Below are 17,341 nucleotides of genomic sequence, written 5' to 3'. Positions count from 1 at the left end.
TGGCATTGTTAGGTGCTGGGATCCCCTATTGGCTAGCATCCTGTGTGCATTCCTGATGAAGACCCACTTTGAAGCACTCTCCCACACATTGCCCTGGGAGGGAAGCTCCAAGATGTGGCTCCATCAACTGGGTCTAGATCTTCATCAAGTCCTCACAGCTCACACCCTGCAGATATTGTTGCTAACAGCAGCACGATTCAGTCATAAACGTAACAAACTCTGCATGACGTGCTATGTGTGGGATCTAAATTCCAGATCTTGGCCCATCCTGGCAGGAGGGGTGAGGGATGGACCATATCCATTAATGCCTCAATCACTGATGTGACGCAACCTTTATGTGAAATATAGCATTAATAGTCTTGGTTTTAGGCCAGGGTAACCTGTCCTTGGTGTTAGGGTACCACCTGCTGCGTAGGAACGTAGATATTTTAGAACCAATATATTTTGTTTTCAGGGATATCTCTCTTGCTCATACCCACACTCACCTGACTGTAAAATCATGATGTCATCTATTACATGTGAAAGTGGGCAGCAAAGATAGGTAAACCTACTTGTTCCAAGGAGGCGGAATCCAGATTTTTCTTTTGGAAAATGTGTTGCTATCTTGGGAGCTTTGCTTAAACTCGATGCTGGTTATTGTCCTCATTGTTCCTCAGCCGCCCTGTGCTTCTCGATGCCGTTCTTTTCCTCTTCTTGCCCCTATACATTGGAACACTCTTCCACATCTCTCCGTGCATCCTCTACCTAACTGAATTTTCTTTTCCAATTAAAAGCTCCTTCTTTCTCTTTCCTATAGTCAGCTTTGATCACTAATTTGGTTATTGTGCTTCATTTTTATTGTACCATTGCATTTTAAATGTTTGTAAAGCTCTTTGGTGAACACTCTCAATAAATGTATTACAAATACAAAATACAACTGCCTTAAAAACAGATATAAACAATTGTACCCTTCTTATGAAATAATTATTTATTAATGTGATGAGTTCATATTACACTTTGCACATTTAAACATGTATTACAAAACATATAACACAATTTATCGTAAAACTACAAATCAATAATATATGCATTAATTTCCATTGAATCTAAAGAGCAGTTCATCACTAATAATGTAGCATAACTTTCTGCAATATTCATGACGGCTCCTACTTGAGCTCCTAAAATAACATTTGGACCTTAACATTTTTTGTTTTATTGATTCAGGCTCATTCTGAGCAAGACGATAAGTCATTCTGTTCTCTTACGAAATCATCATCTTCCATACACAGTGTAAAGCAATGTGCAGTGCCTTATTCTCGGTTTTCAAGCAGTGCTGCCAGAAACTGTCATCTCTTATCCCGTCCTAACGATTAACAAAGCCTCCCAGGACAGACCTGTATAATGATCCCTTTTCCCTGCATCCTCCCAGGACAGACCTGTATTATGATCCCTTTTCCCTACATCCTCCCAGGACAGACCTATATAATCCCTTTTCCCTACATTCTGCCTGTACAGACCCGTATAATTATCCCTCTTTCCTACATCCTCCCAGGACAGGCCTGTATAATGATCCTTTTCCCTACATCCTCCTAGGACAGACCTGTATAATGATCACTTTTCCCTACATCCGCCCAGGACAGACCTGTATAATGATACCTTTTCCCTACATCCTCCCAGTACAGTCCTGTATAATGATCCCTTTTCCTTACATTCTGCCAGTACATGCTAAGCTGTTTCCCCCATAATCGATAGTTTACACAATCCACATGTTTTTTGATTTTGGGCTACCTCTTTCAGGTCCTATTACTGTCAGCATTGATAAACTGTTTGTGCCAAGAAGCATAGAAGAATGTATGCAATGTGGGGGTGGGAGGGTCAGAGGGGGACACATGGCTCTGGGCAAGGTGATGGTTGTAGCAGTGCCGTGTTCACTGTAGCACACTTAAGGAAGGATAATGAGGCTTGAACTGAAGGCTTTGCATAAGGTGGTTGATGATCTGATGAAGTGTTGAGCTTCTAAAGGGGGCAAGCACAGTTGCCCCGCATGTAGTCAGTCCACCAAATGTTCATGTGTGTGGGGGGGAGCTGCACTGAGGGGAAACATGCATGGTGTTGTTGATAGACTGGTGGACCACAGAGGTCGGAGGAGGTAATCCAGGGGCTGACCCACAGTGTCCTGACGATTGGGGGTTCTGATATGGCTAGCTGAAATGGTATGTCTATGACTTGAAACCATCTTGGAACTGCATTTTCCTGGTGAACGTGCCCAAGCTGCTGACAGTGACATGAACCTAAAGATGACCTAGTGAATAAAGTAATCCACTGGGTAAGGGCCAAAAGGGATGCCTTTTTCCATAATTGGGAGCGACATAGTGGTATGCGAATGGTTGCCAGGCAGGGAGGGATTTGATGTCCAACTAGCTGACCCCAGGATGGTGCGAGATGTTTTATTGATGGAGCAGAGAGCCCTACAAACGCATGATCTTGAAATGTCAATTAAATTCTCACCGCCGAATGAGCAACTGGGTGAGGGAGACGGAAGGGTAGGAGTTCCATTGGGTGGGACACACTGTGATATGCCCATTGTGATATGTCCAATCTAGAGGTTCCACCCAACTTCAACGAGGTGAGGCCACAAGACTGACCCCGCTTTGACAGGTGCTCCTTGTGCCTTGCGAGCTGCTGGCATGCACCAGAGAGGGATGGAGGGATGGATGGTCGGTACACTGGGGCTCATAATGGAGGTACTATCGTTACCAGCTGAGGGACTCTCTGGTGACGTGGGGAAGGGTGTCTCCCAGGACCGTGCAGACTGAGGGGGCGGGCACCCCATCGTTGTGTTGTCAAATGCTGATGTTTTGGTTAAACAGGATATCCTGGGTCAGAAGGATGATGCAGTTGAGTCACCCATTGGAACCATCGTACAACACGGGCATCAGATGTGCACCACATCTTGGAATATTGCTGGTGTTAACAAATATTTGGTGGACAACAAATGGCTTGGTTTATTCACACATTTGAGGTGATTAGCTTACAAAACCTGTGGGCTGCTGAAGCCCCCACTTCCAGGGGTATGCCATGCATGGGATTCCCACCAACCAGGGCCAACATGACCGCCCTAGTGGTGGTTTGCTGACATGGTAAATGTGTCCATGTGCGAGTCAATTAGAGTTACGGATTCAGGCTCTACAGACTTTCTGGAACAACGTCTTAAATCCCTTGATGGGTCTAATATCCTTCTTCTAAACCTATATGTTAGGTAGTCGCAAGGACTAGGTATTGATCTTCTCTGCAGTGCTACGGAGAGAATTGATGCCTGAAGGTCTAATCCAGCTAATTCCTTGCAAACTATCTTAATGGGGATTTTCATCTGCAATACGAGCCTTTAGACAGTATGGTGGAGATAATGGAGGAGGATGATCACCATTGGGTTATAAATGTTTTAAATTCAATCAAGTCCAAGATGCAGTATAGGCTGGTGGAGGAGGCTGCAATGTTGCTGATGGGGGGTTAACCCTAGGGCCTGTAATGGCCGTTTTCCTAGGTATGTGCTGGCCATTGACACATTCGATAATGTCCACTTGCGCAGTAAAATAGAACATCTTGGCAAATCTAGAGGCTTGGCCATCTGTAGCTAATTTCTCCATACACCAGAGAAGCGAGAGTGATCATCATCCGTTCTGGGCATTGAAAGTGACTGATTCTACTGAGTGTTCCGCTGGCTTTAGTGGGCCATGCCCAGCGTAATATCAAGTGGACTAATGTTCATCTACCAATGGCCCCGCCATTGGATTATGGGGGCATTTTTCCTCTTTTACAACATTTCACCACTTTAGAGAGTACTGCACATCTAACGGGACAGAAGGTCACTGCAGACCTGCTGAGGAACCCTGACTCGTTTTTCTCTAAATCACAAAGCCGTTACTTTCCTTATGATTACCTGAACCCCTTGGTATGGTGCCGACTGTAGAGCAGCAAATCTAGCTTTAATTCTACAAGCAAGGCTCCAACGTGCTGTGGGTAGCTCGATTATCCAAGAGACCAGGAAAGCCTACCATTTGCTCCTGAAAGAGAAAGACCAAGCATGGACTGAAGATACTTGGAGCCAACTGCTGACAGCTATTAGCAGCGGTGGGGGGTTCACAGGGTTTCTGAGGAATCATGGGATTATGCCACGAGAATACCAGTAGTAATCAGCAAGGCTGTGTTCCTGAATCTGTGTGGGTCGTTCAGTTTTCAGAACTATACAAGGAGAATAGATCTTTTGTTCGGAATACACAAGGCCCCCTGACCCACACTCCATGTGTGATTGACCTCACTGATGCATCCTTTGTCATCAACTGTGAGGAAGTTAGCAGAGCTCTACAGAAGCAGAAATTGGGCATGTCCACAGGGCCGGATAGGGTCCCTATTCATTTTCACATGTCAGAACCTGGCATATGGGTTCCATATTTGACTAGGCTGTTTAACTCTGTTGTACAAACTAATGTTGTTTCTGTCTCTTGGACACAGGCAGAGATTGTGCTGATTTTTTTTTATTTAAAAAAAAGGCTTGAGGGATCTACTGAGGATCTGCCATCCTCGACTCAGGGGGCAAAATATATGCCAAGTAGTATTGAGCCACCTGGAAGCCTGGATTAGTAATAATCGTATTGGTCACCGTCAGGCAGGTTTCTGCAGTGCCCGAAGCACTGTGGATCAAAACTTGAGGTTGCGCTTAATATTGACAAGTATGCTGTATTAAGGACAATTAAAGTGCATGCCATCTTTGTAATCCTTCGTACGGCTTTTAATACTGTGCCAAGGAGCCGCCTGTGGGAAATTTTACATAGTTTAGACATCCCATCGCATTTTCTGCAGCCATTCAGATACTTTATTCAGGCAACACGGCTGAGGGGCGCTGTGGCACTGATGGGAGCACAACGCAACCCATTAGCATTGAGAAGGGAGTCTGCCAGGGTTGTCTGCTGGCTCCCAAACTCTTTTGCATTTTCCTCAATGGGATTATTGCTGATTGGGTGTCTGCTTGTACTGATGCCCCAAAACTGGCCGGTGATGAAATCCCAGTCTTAATGTTTGCAGATGATGCGGTCCTTCTTTCTTACACTGATAGGCACCAAGAAACAATTTCAGCTCTTCAAGGATTTCTGTGGTCGGAAATGGCCTAGCCATCAATGATGCAAAAACTAAGAGCGTGGTCTTCAGTGTGGGGGTAACGAAGAAACCGAAACCCCCAAGGTTGGAACTGGAAGACGGTTGCATAATCGGGTCGACCACTAGGATTATCTAGGCTTGAAGGTGGCGTCATCCTGCCATTGGGATCTGCACATGGCCAAGGAGCAGGTCTCATTGGCTACATACAGTAGGGCCCTCTAGAGGTTCTCGTGCGACTTTGACAATGGTGCTGTCTGGGTATCTTTGGAAGCCTACAAAGCCCAAGCAAGGCAGGCTACTATCGACCGAGCAGAGCTGTGGGGATATGCAAACTGCTCACTACTATTGAAAATAAATATCCGAAAAACTTGCTTTGTCTCCCTTTGACTGTTATGTTATGTTATGTTATTGTGCTTGTACCGCGCCAAAGCCCATAGGCATCCAGGCGCCGAGAGAACAAAATACAATGAGCAAAAGATTACCGCAGAAGTTTACACTAACACTAATTGAAAAGATACATTTTTAGTTGTTTTCGGAAGGCAAGAAGGTCTTCTGTCTTACGCAGGGATGCAGGCAGTGCATTCCATGCTTTGGCTGCCTGAGTGTGGAAAGCCCTTCCAGAACCTCGGGAGCGTTTCACCCGGTGCTGTACCAGTAAATAGCCTTCAGCCGACCTAAGGTTCCTTTTATGCTGGTAGATGCCAATGACATCCTTTAGGTAAGCAGGAGCATTTCCAAAGATGCATTTATGACATATTATTATCAGTTTAAATTGAGTTCTGCTTTCCGCAGGAAGCCAGTGCAATTTTTTTCTGGCTGCAGTAGTGGGTTCAGAACGCTTCATTTGAAAAATGATGCGGATAGCCTTGTTTTGGATTTTTTGTAGATCCTGAATTTGGGCTTTACCTGCACCGCCTAGAAGTGCATTACAGTAGTCTACCCGTGGCAAGATGACACCTCTCACGAGTTTAATACGGTTTTCGACCGTGACTAATGGTGCGACCTGCCTGAGCACTTTAAGATGATAGTTAGTGCTAGTGCTAATTGCTGCAACATGGCCTTCACAGTCTAAACTGGATTCCATGAAGGTGCCCAAGGTTTTAACTTTCTGCACAACGTTAATAAAACTACCATCAATCCTGATGGCCCAACTTGATTTGTGCCCACCATGGGCCAAAAACCATGAGCTCGGTCTTTGTGGCATTCAGGCACAGCCAATTGGTGGACATCCACTGTTTTATCAGTTGATAAACCGCATTTACTGTGATTTGATCCGTATCATAATCGCCGGTGATGTTGAGGACAAACTGGAAGTCGTCAGCATAGTTACAAAAGAAGGTCTGAAAAAGATCTAATTTGTAGCAAACCCTTTCCCACATTCAGTGCACTCATAAGGCTTCTCTCCTGTATGTGTTCTCTGGTGGATAGCAAGCTCCCCCTTTGTAGAAAACCCTTTCCCACATTGAATGCACTCATAATGTTTCTCACCTTTATTCATTTGCTGGTGGCTGATAACTGTATCATGCAAATGGACGTCATTATCAAATTCAGGGCACTGATAAGGTTTTTCACCTATGTCCTCATGTGGGCAGTAAGTATGTTCTTGAGATGGCAATTGTTCCCACATTTTGTGCATGTGTAACGTGTCTTGCCAGTTTATTTTGTCAGGTTCTCTTAAGCGGAGCCTATTCAATTAACCGTTTCCAAATTCAGAGCACAAATGAAAAATGCTTTTCTTACTGCACGTTGTCATTTTCATGCTAGATATACCGCTCCCCCAGGATTTACAGAATGAACAGGCTTGGTTACTGGATGTTACCACAAAGGGGTTGCATGGATGGAAGCCATCATGTATCAACAGACTTCGCAATCCCAGTTCCTATTTACTCTGAAAGGGCAACTTGACCCCACATTTGTGCACTTCTAAGATGCTTGGAAATTGCATATTCCAACAATGAAGCTTTTCACTGCAATAGTCCAGAGAATCGAACAATCACTGTTGTTGCATTTCTGGGGCAGTCACCTATTAACAAAAAAGGAGAAGCACATTATTAGTTTGAATATGTTCACAATCGCAGGCAGCATATGTAATAAGACTCTACTCAGTAGTAGTGATGTGAACTCCTCACGTAGTAACTTATATGACTTTGAAGTGCCATCTTTTGGGGAAAGGCACCCTAATAGGTGGCAGAGAAGTCGTGCTCCAATGGGAACATTTAGTGGAACAGAGGTAACATGCAGCAGTGAATAATACAAATAATTTTTATTTAGAAATGTTTTGCATCCAAAACACTAGGGAAAAACACAGGCTTGGTGAACAAACATTTTAAATGCATATTTTATATATTTATTCAGAAATTACTAAATTAGCACATGGAAGCTCCCAATTTCCATACACAAACGATAAAAGGCAGGCGTTTGCCACCAATCGGGCGCTTGTTTGACTTGACCAGTCCATTATGTAATCACTGATGACTTGTGTATTGGCCCAAACATGAATAATATAACCCAACAGCACAATCGAGGAAACAAGGACAGAATTGTGATTTAAAGTGGGAAAGCACCAATCTCTTCCCATGGTGAGAATGGCACAGGCCATGCTGCCACTACATTCAAAACATTATGCCTCATTACACGGAAGGCGGTAAGGAACGGGCCTGCGAAGGGACTTTGGGGGCAATTACGGTACCGCAATTTGTGGTACCATAATTGCCGCCTTCCCCATTCCCATTGAGCCCTATGGGGGCTCAATTGGAAATGGGGAAGGGTCTTGGTGAATGGGGAATTACCGCCCTGCCATCCTTGGAATGGGGCGGTAATTCCCCATTTCACAAAGGCGGAATCGGTAAAATACCGGCGGCAACCATGGCACTATTAGCGCCATGGTTACCCCCGTCCGTGTAATGAGGCCCATTGACTTTAAACCTAGATAAGCTTATTTTTTCTGTCAATCCTGGAGATGAGGGATGGATTTGGAGTTTGTGTCAGAGACCAAAAGAATAACATGTATGAAAGACTCTGTGAACTCCACAATATCACCCCATTTGCATTCATAATTTTTTATATAAATGCCCCCTTGCCAAGAACTACATTTAATTGGCCAGAGGGATCCCACTTCCGTTTCCCTGTTCAAAATACCACAGTATTGTTTTCAGGAGGTGGTACACACTCTGGTTTACTGTTAAGGAGTGGGTGTAAATGGGTATGTTACCAGGCTCCACTAACCCAAACCAGACCACTTTTTGAGGATTCTGATCCTTGCACCTTAGGTTCAATCTCAGCATGACCTTGTACCCTCTGTGCTGTGACCAAAAACTGCTTTCATCACATCCCTAGTAACTAATGGGGATGTTGCCCATCACCATTGATATCCACAAATTGATGCCACCATTTAGTGGTTACACACATTATTCCAGTTGATCTACTGTGGAAATTCTACTCAACCTACTCCAGGGGAATCCGCTCAACATAATCCCACAGATCCATGACATAAAAGGGCTAGAATTCCAAAGCCAGCATCTCTTGCAACCCATATGTCAGTGACCCTGGAATAAGATGTATGTACGTGTGAATAGTATGCATAACCCCAACTGTCCACCTGTTGGTCTGCCAGACCTACATTTATTGTGGGTCTAGTGTAGGTATTGTGTGTCTAGTGTAGGTATTGTGTGTCTAGTGTAGGTAGCTATCACAACAGTATATGCGAGAACCTTTGAGCGTTCGAGTATGGGGGGACAAACACCAGTTTGAGGTGACACGATGAAATCATGTTTTGGGAGTGCTCTATGCTCGGAGTGTATAATCCTTAGACGACAAGCTCCCCCTCATCTGTTCTCAGGTGTGTCATCTGTGCAGCCACCACCTTAGGCTGTGCGAGCTTACCCACCCTCCAGAAGCAACACCTCTGGTTATTTATCATCTGCCTCTACCACAAAGTTGACTAGTCTAGTCAAAAAGTTGCCCTACTTCATACCTGGATCGCAACAACCCTTGACGACATCGCCAAAGAAAAGTCCTTCACCCCATCACGCAAGAAAACTACAGCAAAATGGTTCACCCCACTACTCAAAGCCATTAAAGGAAAAACCGAAAACTAGAATCTGAATGGAGGAACAACAACACCGCAAACAAATTGAAATACCTACAACAGATACGTGCATATAAAAAGGAAATACAAAAAGTGAAGAGGAAACATTACGACAACCGAATCTTCAGAGCACCAAACGCTCAAAAAGAACTATTCAAAATCATAAACGAAATAAAAAACCCACCGGCCTGCAACAACACGCCAATCCCATCGACAAAACTTTGCGAGGACCTCGGAGACCACTTCAAAAACAAAATAACCTCCATCCAACACACCATACAAAACAGACCAAGCGTTCACAGCTCAAACCCCACCAACACAGATGAACACGCAAACAAGCTACGAAACTTCCCAGAAATATCAGTTGAGGCTTTCGTCAAACTGGTAAACCAAAGCAACAAATTGTGCTCTCCTGAAGACCCTTGCCCACCGGACATATACAAAACAATTCTCAAACAAGGAACCCCCATGGAATACCACAGGAACCTCCTCAACCTCTCAATCTCAACAGGTAAAGTACCGCAGGCCTTCAAATCGGCTTACATCAAGCCACTACTCAAAGACACAACAGGAAACGTAGAGGACTTATCTAACTACAGACCCATCTCCAACATACCCTACATAGCCAAACTGCTAGAAACGTATGTCTACCAAATAACCCAAGAATTCATAGAAGAGCATTGCCTACTAGACCAGGCACAAGTTGGCTTCAGACCTATGAGAGGAACAGAATCGGCTCTCCTCTCAATATGGGACGACCTAAAAACAAACACAGACAACAGCACCGCCCTGATTCTCCTTGATCTGTCTGCAGCCTTCGACACTGTCAACCACGCCCTCCTCATAAAGAGATTAGAAGGACTAGGGATAACAGACACTGCCCTACTATGGATCAAATCCTTCCTAACAAACAGAACCAAAACCATATGGATGAAACCTTTTAAATCCAAACCTAGAGACTCCACGTGCGGAGTACCACAAGGATCATCCTTCTCCCCGCTTCTATTCAACATCTACATGTACCTACTAATCAAACTCATCAAAAAACACAGCCTCACATGCTACAACTATGCCGACGATACTCATAATCTTCAACATACAAGACACCCGAGAAGTAAACACCACACTAGAGAATTGCCTTCGTGACATATTCAACTGGATGAACCTCAACCATCTCAAAATCAACCCAGGCAAAACGGAGATAATGATTGTTTCAAAAAAGGGAGGAGACATCAACTACATCCCCTGGCCAAGAGAGCTCGGCACCACACCAGAACCATCATCAACTGTAAAAAACCTAGGGTTCCTGATGGATAACAATCTCACTCTGGAGCCACAAGTAAACTCGGTAATCAAGAAATGTTTCTTCCTCCTGCGAGCAGCAAAAAGGATCCTACCGTTCCTGTCGTGCGCCAACAAAACACTTACCATCATCGCTCTGATCATGTCCAGAGTGGACTATGCCAATAGCCTATACCTGGGCATGCCCCAACGACTTCTAAAAAAAACTGCAACGCATACAAAATGCTGCAACCAGACTCCTCCTCAAGCTACCCAGAAGAGAACACATCACACCCGCGCTAAAAATACTACACTGGCTACCACTCAAACAGCGAATAAAGTTCAAGGCCATGTGCATCACGTACAGAGCAATACACAAACAAGGCGCAGAGTTCCTAAGTGACAAACTACGCCTACACCAACCGACAAAAACACTAAGATCAAGCACCGACATGCGCCTGGTACCAAAACCCTACAACAGAAAAAAACTTGGAGGATCGTCTTTCTCTCACCAGGCACCCAAAACCTGGAATGACCTACCTAAGAATATACGGAATACAACAAACCACCTAGCATTCAGGAAACTCCTCAAATCATGGTTCTTCAAAGCGTAACCACAACGGAGACGCACTAGAATGCCCAGACATTAAAACAATGACGAAAATAACTCCAACCTCGACCACTTTCAAATTGGACAAACACTCAAACCAAAGAACCAACCACTCGACAGAGCATAAGACATCATGGAAAATAGCCACAGAGGAAGGCTGCAGAGACTGACCACATACCTAGACCCACACGAAAGCCCAATTGACTCTCCCACTCGTACGTACCGGACGAACATATCCATACCGGCAGACGCATCTAGATAGACGTTGGCTTGCGTCGCATCTGGATAGGATCGATTGAAGGATAACATGCCCGCACCTAGAAAAAACATGAATGCTAACATGTGCCACACCTAGAGTTGTGAACACCAGCTTGCGTGGCGCTCAGATGGAGTTGTGAATGTTAGCATGCCCACACCTGGACGGGTCTCTAGACACTAGCCTGCGCCGCATCTGGGAGGGAGTGTGAATGTTGGCATGACTACACCTGGATGGAGTCCTAAGCGTTGGCCTGCGCCGCATCTAGATGGGAATGTGAGGGCCAACAAGTGCCACACTCAGACAGAACTGTGAATGTTAGCATGGTAAAGGTCAGGTAACCCACTAACTAATATAAGCTCAAACTCTGCATACTTATCTCACTCAAAAAACTCACACAACCATCTCTCGCACAAGCCACACATACTTCACAACACTGCAACAACACATAAACCGGATCCACAGCACATGCGGACTGACTCCAATCCGAAACCCGCACCAAAGCTCAGCACCCGGTGTATACCGAGTTGAAGCTGCCAACAGAACACCACTCCTCTCACTATCCTACTCCCTTCTTCACCTTACTAACCCATCCCACCTTTATTGTTTACAGATCCGCCTGGGGACCAATTCCTTTGGTGACGGTGCGCGTTACAAATCCCTTTAACATTTAACATTAACAAATGTAATGCACAGGTTTTTCCAGATCCTTGCATTGTTTCACAAGTTGGTGAACTGCTCTCAGCTGGACTGTCAGGAATCTACAGCTGAACACTACCACAAGTTGGCAAGGTAATTCTAGCAGGAGTAGAGGCTGTGCAAAGCCCAGGCCATTTGCTTCCCTGCATCATTAATATCGTATCAGCCTGCCGTGATACTGTGGATGACTTTGCCTGCCAGGGCTTGGTCTATTAAACCACACCTTGCTGCTGCCTTCAGCCATGCCCATCTCTCTGTACTCTAGTGCCTGGCTATCACCATCAATGCTTCCTTTTCCCAGGACGTCTGCCCAATGGAGCATCCCACCAGGGTAGGGGCTATCCTGCAGGAAGCCTGAGCAACGGGTTGGTGGGAGATCTCTGGAAAGCCTAGATATGGATTGCTCATTCATTCTCTCCTCAGCCTCAGCCTCACAGGTATTGTGCTGTTGCCTTCCACAGCCCTCGTCCTCTGCATTGGGTATGCATGAGGAACAAGGCATACTCCTCTCCAGACCAGATGATCCATGTCCACTTGCCTTTCTAGCATTCCCCTGCTGGGTAGTGTTGGAAGGTTTGGGAGTCTATGTAGGCTCACATGAGATGCCATTTTGGCAAGCATATAGTCTAAGACGGTGTATATGCAAAGCTATCATAGTATACAATAAGTGGCGAGCACCAACGTTACTTGAGAAACTAAAAAACAAACTGGGGTGACATCTGTGAAGAAAATCACATTAATGTTGGTCACAAATTAATGTATTCTATGCAAATGGACTCCATAAATTTGTTATAAGCAAATCTTTCTCCGTTGGCTAATTGTTGGCTAAGCCCAAATTGTCTTGTCATTACTTACAATCCATTACTGTTGTGTGTTTACGTTAGAAGTACACAAGATAATTAATACACATATTTCCTATAACCTAAAAACCCACATTACATCAGTCTTTTATTAAAATCATCCATTTTAATTGATACACTCTAGAAAAAGTAAACTCAGAACAAAGCTCTAAGTACCTCGACGCCACAGGTCCACCAACCACTTGTAAAACACAAAGTCAAGAGACCTGCATTTTTACTGAATGATTCAATGATCTTTCTTTAATAGAGCGGCCCGAAAGCCTTAATTAATCCATCATTCTGAGATGAGCTAGATCAACCCTAACTTTCTCAAAACCACACAAACTTAAGGCTAATCAAATAATATGCCAGCAAACCTCTATTACAAAATGACATTTTATTTTACAACAAAACAATGTAAACAAACAAAATCTCAACAATTCATATCATTCAAATACCACGGGAACCTATGTGTGCATCATCGTGCCAACTGTTTAGCCTAAACAGTTGGCACGATGAAATCTCTTGGCACGCTGAAATCCGCGCCTCCCTGAAATCTCCTCTTCTCCATCCCCCGCCCTGACCTCCTTCACTACCTTCACTTCTCTCTTACGTCCCTATTCTCCCTCCTGCGCACCTTTCCTACCCCCTCCGTTTCCCTCTTATGCCTCCTCATATCCCCTTGAAACTTCATCTATATTCCCCATGTTGACTCCCTATTCTCTTCCCTTACTCCTCTACCCTCCCTTCACCTTTCTACTACCTAGGTAAATTGTTTCATTGGTTTGTTTCATGTTTGTAAATATGCATCTATTTCATTATTCTTTGCAATCCTGTTATAATGTAAAGTGCTTTGGATTAAAGCGCTATATAAACCTAATAAATACAAATAATAGACTTCACTGCAAATCAATGGAAACATTTGAGAACACTAATGAGATTGTTATATTTTTTTCATAACATTTTACTAGGTTGTACAATTCAGCAATACATCAACAACAACATTGTGATTGATAATCTCAACGTTCAGCAATATACATTTGTGTGGAAGATAGGTTATTAGTCGGCGTTAGGTAGAACTCCATTGTCCAATACTATATTTGCAGGGTAATTCATAGAATCCAGCGCACAAGTAGCGCACGCGGCTGGCGCACAGCGTGCGCCTGCGATAGTCTGCGCCAGGCACGTGCGCTAAAACAGATTTCCGCGCACAGCGTATTCATGGATTTCAAGCTCCCAAAACAGCCGTGGCGCAGAGAATCGCAGCGAGCCTGCAGCAGCGCCAGTAACGCCCCCAAGAACGCCCTCGCGCACGGAAAAGCCATCAAAAGCGCTAAATCATCGCTAAGGGCTGCGCTAACCCCGGACCACTTCACAGGGCAGGCAAACAAGGAAAGCAAAGCGGGCAATCTCCAAATCAGGAGTACGCGGGAAGTACTACACGCGACTAGGCAGGGAACGTGAATCACAGGGGTACGCGGGAATCATCACACGCGAACAGCCAGGGTGCGTGTATTACAGGGGTAGCGGGAAGTTCAACACGCGATTGGCCAGGGAACGTGAATTACAGGGGGACGCGTGAAGTAGAACACGCGATAGGCCAGGGAACGTGTATTACAGGGGTACGCGGGAATCATCACACGCGAACAGCCAGGGTGCGTGTATTACAGGGGTAGCGGGAAGTTCAACACGCGATGGGCCAGGGAACGTGTATTACAGGGGGACGCGTGAAGTAGAACACGCGATAGGCCAGGGAACGTGCATCACAGGGGTACGCGGGAATTATCACACGCGAACAGCCAGGGTGCGTGTATTACAGGGGTAGCGGGAAGTTCAACACGCGATGGGCCAGGGAACGTGTATTACAGGGGGACGCGTGAAGTAGAACACGCGATAGGCCAGGGAACGTGTATTACAGGGGTACGCGGGAATCATCACACGCGAACAGGCAGGGTGCGTGTATTACAGGGGTAGCGGGAAGTTCAACACGCGATTGGCCAGGGTACGTGTATCACAGGGGTGCGTGGGAATTATCACATGCGAATAGGCTGGGTGGGCCCCCACAGGTGTACCCTGTACACCCTCCCCGGCCCCTGCAGGCAGCCCACAAAACAGTGGACTACCCTGCACACCTGATCATGTCCCCCTGCACCCCCATCCACCAGGGGCACCCTCCACCAGGCCCCCACCCATGTCTCCCACCACCCCCACCCCCCAGCAGTGCAGGGGCACCTGCCATCAGGCCCCCATCCATGTCTCCCACCACCCCCAACCCCCATCCACCAGGGGCACCCTCCACCAGGCCCCCACCCATGTCTCCCACCACCCCCACCCACCAGCACTGTGGGGCACGTGGCCAGCAGGCAGTCAGGCAGCAGCCGATGGCAGGTGGGAGCGTGCTCAGGCTTCTTGGGGACTTAAATTTGGCCTCCTGGCCAGGAGCGTGGTCTTTCGTGTTAGAACGCGTGGACAGCCTGATAGGGAGTGATTTTGCACCTGAAAACCCCACACTCATCGCGCGAAAACCCGTCACCAGCATATGTGCGTCAATAGTTACCTGCACGTGCAGTGTCAAAGCGTGTGATTGGTGAAAAGTGAGCGACACGCAGGAGTGTCGAAGCGCGTGATTGGTGAAAAAGGATCCACATGCAGGAGTGACAAAGCGTGTGATTGGTGAAAAGTGAGCGACACGCAGGAGTGTCGAAGCGCGTGATTGGTGAAAAAGGATCCACATGCAGGAGTGACAAAGCGTGTGATTGGTGAAAAGAGAGCTACACGCAGGAGTGCCAAAGCGTGTGATTGGTGAAAATGGGCCAAGCACGTACACGCCGTAAGTGACGATGTACGTGTGGGCCTGTATAAAAGGTAGTGTTGAACACAATTTCCTTGTACGTGCTTTTCGTGGAGAGCGAGTGGGTGAATTCGGTACTTCTTGTCGTTTCACACGCGATTTACTTCACGGCGTTTCCAGTTCGTACTCCCTGTTACCTCTGACAGCTCTTTTCTCTTTTTCCTCTTGTACTGGTTTTCCTGGGCCTGTTCCCTCAAACAGTGTCCCCTTCTACAGTTGTCCTGTCTCCTCAGACAGCGTACACCTCTTCTTTTGGCGGGGGTGTTGCCAACCAAAAGTGCTATTTTTTCACGCTCTTTTACCTGGCAGACGGTGAGTCACGCACGTATCTAACATCTGTGCTTGCCCCGTGTGTAGCCTACCCCTTCAGAGGTCAATCTAGGCCGCGTGTGACACGCATACGTTCATTGTGTTACTGGATGCCACAGCGTAGTGCAGGGTTTTCCATCAGCACACGTGGTCTAGGAGGGGTATTGTGCACGTTCCTTAACTTTTTTGGGGTGCCTGTGCGTTGCGTGACCCGTCATCTTTCCCCAGGGGTGTCATATAGCCTTGCCACTGCACTAGGGTACGAATACCATCTGGTACCCAACGCCTTTGACACCCAATTGCCCAGGACAATTGTGCACACCCACTCCCATACGCACAATACCATCAGTGCCATGGTTGGGAGGCGTGCAAGCCGTAAGGGTGGCAAAGGTGGCCGAGCCACACGTGGTGGCCGTGGAGGATCCAACAGGGGACGTGGTTGTGACTTGCAGGGCGCCCCTGTTCCCCCCAGTCTGGAGGAACAGTCAGGGACACCCATGCCCCCCCCCCCCCCCCAGTTGAGAGTCATGTGGCTGATACCAACCCTGATCAGCCCATGTCGGACCAGGCCATTGTGGCACCAGACCTGTCCGAGGGTGATTCCATCGCTGACATCCAGGTCAGCAGGTCCACTGCACGTGCACCGGTGCACATTGGTGTCATCAGGGCACGCGCATCTATGCCAGATAGGTCATCTGCTGGCCCCCGTAGCCAGGGTGTGGCTCAATCCACCCCACCTCTCATACACCCTGCCAAGACTGTGTCGGTCCTAGTTCATGCACCTCAGATCAGGCCTGACCCCATCCCACTACCCCCAATGCCTGCACCTACTCCCATGCTGAGTGGGCAATCACACACACCCAGTACAGAGTCCACCACGGCTCCTGCCCCTAGTGTCCACAGCGGCGTAGGACACTCTGGATCCCCACCCCCTTCCAAGCGCAAGAGGAAGAGTGCACGTCCGGCACAGGCTGATGCCCCAGACACGGCTGCACAGTCCGGCCCATCAAGGAAGCCAAGCTTCACAGACGCCGAACTTAATGCACTTGTTCAGTATGTGTCAGATCATGATAGGGAAATGGTCATCGTTGCAGGGTCCAAGACCACACATGCCAGACGCCAGGCACACTGGCAGACCATTGCTGACAGAATAAGTGCCCTTGGAGTAGTGAGGCGCACAGCTAGTGATTGCCAGAAGCGCTGGAATGACCTTAAGCGCAGGGCAAAGGATAAGCTGGCCTCAAGTCATGCCGCAACCTTGGTGACTGGAGGTGGG

The 17,341-nt window shown here is 46.8% G+C and overlaps 2 pseudogenes; one reads left to right on the top strand and one right to left on the bottom strand.

The window, feature by feature from the left end:
• The window catches only part of LOC138559115 (zinc finger protein 585A-like), a 540,244-nt pseudogene that overhangs the window by 102,269 nt on the left and 420,634 nt on the right, over window positions 1-17,341 (top strand).
• LOC138559111 (zinc finger protein 615-like) overlaps window positions 982-17,341 on the bottom strand; it is a 97,820-nt pseudogene continuing 81,460 nt past the window's right edge.

Source organism: Ambystoma mexicanum, unplaced genomic scaffold (genome assembly GCF_040938575.1).
Source record: "Ambystoma mexicanum isolate Mex_15411 unplaced genomic scaffold, UKY_AmexF1_1 Mex_scaf38, whole genome shotgun sequence".
NCBI lineage: Eukaryota > Metazoa > Chordata > Amphibia > Caudata > Ambystomatidae > Ambystoma > Ambystoma mexicanum.
The sequence above is the reverse complement of the archived record's forward strand: the minus strand, read 5'-3'. Positions and strand labels throughout refer to the sequence as shown.